Source organism: Fukomys damarensis, unplaced genomic scaffold (genome assembly GCF_012274545.1).
Source record: "Fukomys damarensis isolate Sample0158 unplaced genomic scaffold, DMR_v1.0_HiC HiC_scaffold_33, whole genome shotgun sequence".
Classification (NCBI taxonomy): domain Eukaryota; kingdom Metazoa; phylum Chordata; class Mammalia; order Rodentia; family Bathyergidae; genus Fukomys; species Fukomys damarensis.
This window is the reverse complement of record NW_022900945.1, coordinates 55,361,005-55,367,243: the sequence shown is the minus strand read 5'-3', so window position 1 is coordinate 55,367,243 and position 6,239 is coordinate 55,361,005. Positions and strand designations below refer to the sequence as shown.

Genomic DNA, 6,239 nt, shown 5'->3' with positions numbered 1-6,239 from the left:
CCACATGTGTGATGGCACATGCCTGTATATCCCAGCACTCGCACTTGGGAAGCAGAGGCAGGAGGATGATCACTATGAGTTAGAGGCCATCCTGGGCTGCATAGTGAAATCAAGACCAGCATGAGCTACATTTCAAGCCAGTTTCAATAGTGAGTTCCAGGTCAGTCTCAACTACATAGTGAGACCCTGTCTCAAAAAAAAAAAAAAATTAAGCCAGGTGTGATGGCACATGCCTGTATATCCCAGCACTCGCACTTGGGAAACAGAGGCAGGAGGATGATCACTATGAGTTAGAGGCCATCCTGGGCTGCATAGTGAAATCAAGACCAGCATGAGCTACATTTCAAGACCCAGTTTCAAAAAACAAAAACAGTGGTGCCGCCACCTGCCTCGCAAGCACAAGGACTGGAGTTCAATCCCCAGTACCAAAACAAAAGCAAGGGCTGGAAATTTACTTTAGTGGCACCATACCTGTCTCACAAGGGAAGGTCCTGAGTTTAAGGTCCTTGGTACCAAAAAAAAAAAAAAAATCTAGCAAAATCAAATGTTCTTTGCTTTATTGCTTTTTTTTTCTTCTTCTTGAGACAGTGTCTTACTATGTAGTCCATGTGGGCCTTGAACTCACTGTGTAACCTAGGCTGGCCTCAAACTCTTGACAATCCTTCTGCCTCAGCCTGAGTGCTGGATTACACGTGTGTGCCACCACACCCAGTTTGCTTTATTCTTATTAATAGCCCCAAACTGGAAACAACCCAGATGGCCTTCAGTAATGAATGCTTAAACAAACCATGACAGTATCACAGTTAAGGCACAGACTGTTGGCGTATACAGCACGCAGCCTGGATTATCTCCTGGGAATCACCATGGTGAAAAAAGCCAGTGTCAGAAGGTCACATGTGGGACGGTTACCTCTTGCTATAAAAGGCAACAGGAGGAACCCCTGAGGGGCTCTTCCTGTCTGTCCCGCACCTGCTGGCGTCCATGTCCTGCCCTGGCTGTGCTACACTGTGGCCCTGTAAGATGGTGCCTTGGGAGAGCTGGGGAAGGGTGTGTGGCTCGCATCTCACTGCGTCCAACAGCAAACCCACAAACGTCAAATCTAGTTCAACTTGATGAAAGGAACCTGTGGCTGTAATGACCCCAAGATTTACTATATAGCCTGAAATAGCTTCCTAAATTTGGTACAGGCTTTTACTGACTTCTTTCTGAGCTTACATTTGGCCCTGGTAAGCAAGAATACATTTTTGTCAATAAGAGGTGAAGGGTGGCAGAGCATGCCTGTAATCCCACCTTCTGGGGAGTCTGAGGCAGGAGGATCACAAATATCACAAGGTTAGCTGGGCGTGGTGGTTCACACCAGTATTCCCAGTACTGGGGAGGCTGAGGCAGGAGGATCGCTGAGTTCAAGACCAGCCTGGGCTACATAGTGAGTTCCAGATCAGTCGCAACTACATAGTGAGATCCTGTCTCAAAAAAACCCAAAAAACAAACAAACAAAAATCACAAGGTTGAGGCCAGCCTGGGCAATTTAGAAAAGCCCAGTCTCAGAATAAAAAGGGTGGGGTGTTGGGTATAGTAGTGAGCCTGCCCAGCATGTGTGAGGCCCTGGTTTTAATCTCCAGTACACAAAAAAGGAAAGGAGGGATGAATTCTAATGCTGGCTGAGGGTTGCTGGGTTTCAAATAACAGTGACTAATGTCCTTTTCCAAGCGCAAAGCTTCCAGGGGTTTAAAGTTTAAGGAAATTCTTTGTCTCTGAGATACATTTGTTTTAGCCACATTTTAAATACAGAATGACTGTGGGTACAGGCAGATGTCTTCTGTCTTGGGATAGAAGTAGATAATGGGGAAAGCCTTGGAATGATGTCAGTTGAACTATATAGAAAGGTATTTTAATGATATCTCTAGGAAAATTTTTGTTTCTGTCCTAAGAAGCCTTAAGATAATTATAATTCTTTTTTTTTTTTTTTTTTTTGCTTGCTTGCTTGTTTTGTTTGTTTTTTGTTTTTGAGGCAGGGTCTCCTTTTGTACCCCAGGCTGGCCTCGAACTGAGCAGTGCTCCTGCCTCAGCCTCCCAAGTACTGGGATTACAGGTATGCACCACCATGCGTGACATTTTAGCTTTAATTCTTACATCTACTCTTCTTTTTTGGGGGGAGGGGTACTGAGGATTGACTCAGGACCTTGCACTTGCGAGGCAGAAGTAATGCCACTGAGCTAAATCCCCAGCCCAACATCAGTCTTTTTTTTTTTTTTTTTTTTTTTTTTTTTTTTCAGGGCCGCGGTTTGAGACAAGGTCTCACTATTGTAGTTGAGACCGACCTGGAACTCACTGTGTAGCCCAGGCTGGTTTTAAACTCACATTGATTCTCCTGCCTCAGCCTCCCCAATGCTGGGATTACAGGTGTGCGCCACCACACCCAGTATATCAGTCAGTCTTTTTTTTTTGTTACCAGGGATTGAACTCAGGTCCTTGTGCTTGCAAGGCAGGCAGAACCACTGAGCTAAATCCCCAGCCCTTATCAGTCATTTTTAATAGGAAGCCTGTCCTTTATCTACTTTCCAGTTATAAGCAAAATATTTATCTTATACCCTACAAATTACTACTGTATTCAGAACAAATGTAAAGACTGAAAGCAAATATTATTGCCCAGCTGGGTATAGTGCCGCAGGTCCATAATTCCAGCTACTCAGGAGACTGAGGCAGGAGAATCACAAGTTCAAGTCCATCCTGGTCAATTTAGCAAGACATTGTCTCAAAATAAAATTTACAAAGGGATGGGGATGGGTTGTGGTGAGTGCTTGCCTACCATGCATGAAGCCTTGGTATGGGGAGAAAAAAAAAAATAGGAACACGGGAGGAGTTAGTACCCAATTTTTCATAGTATTAGTGGCGTTTAGTCTTTATTTTGCAAAGCTCTAATTTATGCCCTAGAAAATAAAATGAGCAAATATTCTTTTTTGTTTTTATTCATTTGGGTTGTCAGATTTTTTTTTTCTACTTTGAGATATTTTAAATGACAGTGAAAATGTGGTTAGCTCTGTGTTGTCTGCTTTGGGATAAGACTTTTTTCTCTCTCTTTGGGATCAGATTTTTGAGATTCTTCCCCACCCTCCCTTTCTTTCTAAACTGTCTTGTTATTCTTATCACTTCTTGGCCTTTTGGCTAAGATCAAGTGTAAAGTATCTTGTTATTCTTATATATGAATGCACATGTAAGGTGTCATATTTTACACATACATCTTTTATCTTTAAAATGGTGAGCAAACATTGAAGGATTTTAAGCAAGGCAATGGAAAAAATGAGTTAGAGACATTCAAAGCTAGAAGGTGGTAAACCAGTTGTTGGTGTGATTTGTACTCAAGGTAATAGTGCCCTTAGAATGGAGAGCTGTTTGCATTTTCCCAACCAACATCCTGTAGGTCTGGCAGTGCCTGAGCACCCCTTTGGGAAGAAGTCGGCGGGGGGCACCTACTTGGCGTGCAGGCTCTGGACTTGATCCTGGCAGTGCAAAACCAAAGTGGCCTCTAGACCCTGGAAGCCAGTCTTTCCTCTCAAGAGCCAGCCCTCAGAAGCCGTAGGTCTCTCATGGTACTGTGACAGTTTCACAGGCATTGGGAAGCTCTGGGAACAAGGGCTGGGCAGACCAGAAGCTGCTGGAGTGACACCATCCTGGGAGATGGGGATGAGTGTGCAGGCTTAGGGCTCCTGAGGGCAGAACTGGCAAGAGAGGAGTGAGTCACACACAGGTCTAGGGAGAGTCTCAGGGCTCGAGCTGAGGTAGCTCACAGGGTGGAGTGAGCCCAGAAGAGAAGCTGCTCAGAGACAGCGGCTGGGTGTGGTAGGTGTCCGTGGAACTGAGCCCCAGGAGATGATGGCTGGTGGTGGGCACTGAGTTTCTTGTGTTGGTGGTTGCCAAGATCACTCAGGGTCCATAATTTGATAAGGAGCATTCAGAAACAAGCCACAGTTGTAGTGATGGCTATGATTTATTCCAGAAAAGAACACAAAACAAAATAAAAGGGTAAAGCGTCCAGGAGTCCTTTCCTAATGGAATCACACAGGGCACAGCCCCTCTAGTAACAAGCTGTGGCAGCACGTGTGAAATGCTGCTTCGTAGGAAGCCCGCTGGAAACTCCAGGCCTGGTTTCTGCTGGGGGCCAGTCATAGGCATCATCTGTTTAACACATACCAAACCTCCTGTCACAGCCGGAAAGCAGATGTGCAGGACACTCACCTACTCCTAGCCAGCCTGAGAGTTACAAATCTTCCTGAAGTCCACATTCCCAGCCTCACAAGCAGGCCTCGCCAAGGAGAGAACTCACGGGCCGATATGCTAACCCTTTTTTGCGTAGTCATATTTGGCACCAAATGGTGGTGAAACTTGAGTCACATGGGTACAACTCTGTTGTTACTTTAACAATTTTAATTTTAAGGATGGTGGTGCACCAGATGTGGTGGCGCACACCTGTAATCCCAGCATAGGAGGCTGAAGCAGGAGGACTGCGACAAGTTCAAGGCCAGCCTGGGCTACATAGTCTCAGACAACGAGCCAGGGATTTAGCTCAGTGGGTTCCACTGCCTACCTTGCAAGTGCAAGGTCTCGAGTTCGATCTCCGGTACCAAAAAAAAAGGTGAAAATGATGAGGCAGAATGAAGTACTTGAGTTCCTAGAGACTTAATGTCATCATTCTGTCACTACTGGATCCTGAGAGTTGTACTGAGTACAGAAGTCTCTACCTGTCCATGATTTTGCTTTCTGCAGTTTGTTGCCCAGGGTCGACCAAAATCTTAAATGAAAAATGAAATAAATAATTTGCATGCCATTCTGAATCATGGGATGAAATTTTGTGCTGTCCTGCCCCGTGCTGCTGAGGACCGAGTCACCCTGCGTGCAGCATTCCCGCTGTGTCACTACTGCAGGTGCCACTGCCCACAGTCAGCACTCTTCTACTTACCAGATCCACTGCCGCTACGTCGCAGTGTGAGGACCCTTGTTTTCCTGAGAACCCACCCCACCCCACCCCGTGTGAGGGTATTGTGCTGAAGGCCCTGGGTTTGATTCCCAACACAGAGAGAAAACAAAAAAGTGATCTAACAGTTCAGATGCCAGAAATGCCAGAGAAGCTGCACGGCGCCTCCTCCAAGGGAGAGGGTGAGCACTGCCCGGTGTCTGTGGTACAGGCCGCCCTGCTGCTGGGGAGGCTGAAGCAGGACAACCAAGTCAAGGCCAGCCTGAGCAATTTGGCAAGACTTTGTCTCAAAACTGAAAGACATGTGGGGAGGTGGCTGTGGCTCAGTGGTAGAGCACTTGCCTAACCACGCATGAGGCCCAGGGTTCAATAACCAGTACCAGGAGAAAGAGAAATGCGCTGTGACCGTAAGGCATTTTAAGAGACAGTGACTACACTGACATAACTCACTATAGTGTATTGTTATAATTGGCCTGTTGTGTTGCTGTTAAATCTCTTTCATGCCCAGTTTATACGTTCAAGTTTTCTTAGGTAGGATAGGAAAAAGCATATGTGTGGTTTGGAATTATCTGCAGCTTCAGAGACCCTCTGGTCTTCATTCATGTCACATCCCCACAGGTAAGGGGATAGCACTGTGTTTTAAACTTCTTTTGTTTGGCTCCCAAAAGATAACTATCTCCAACATACAAAAGGAGAATGCAACATGGTATAAAATACTCATGTATCCATTATCCAGTGTTAGAACTAGTTCACTTCCATTTCCTGTGTGTCCTGCCCCAACCTTTCCTTTCTCCCTAAGAGTAATCATTATTTTAAATGTTGTTCTTAACATTGCCTTTGTTTTACTACATGTGTGTACCCTCAAAATAAGTTTCATGATTTTGAAATTTATAGTTTCATCCTGCGAGATATAATAGTCTTCATTCAGTACTGATTCTGTGGGTTGATGCTGCTTCATTTTATTGCTGTATAGTATTCCGCTACATGTCTTTATCTACTCTTCTAACAAGGGACATCTGGGTCTTTTACAGTTTTTTGATAATTTATGCTCTACCCCATAAACATTCTCATACATCCCAATGTACATATATGTTTTTCTAAAATAAGTTACCTAGGACTAGAATAGCTGGTAGTGGAATTGTACATACTTATCTTTGCAAAGGTAATGGTAAATTTATTTTCTAAGACATTTGTATCTATACTTCCATTGAGAGTGAATGAATCTCCCAGTGACCCATAGCTTTTTTTTTTTTTTTTTTTTTTTTTT

The 6,239-nt window shown here is 44.6% G+C and overlaps 1 protein-coding gene and 1 pseudogene across 4 annotated transcripts in view; both read left to right on the top strand.

Annotated features, from left to right (window-relative positions):
- The window catches only part of Dap3 (death associated protein 3), a 33,570-nt gene that overhangs the window by 10,015 nt on the left and 17,316 nt on the right, over positions 1-6,239 (top strand). The gene's annotated exons all lie outside the window — the stretch shown is intronic.
- On the top strand, positions 3,146-3,271 carry LOC117284080 (annotated as a pseudogene).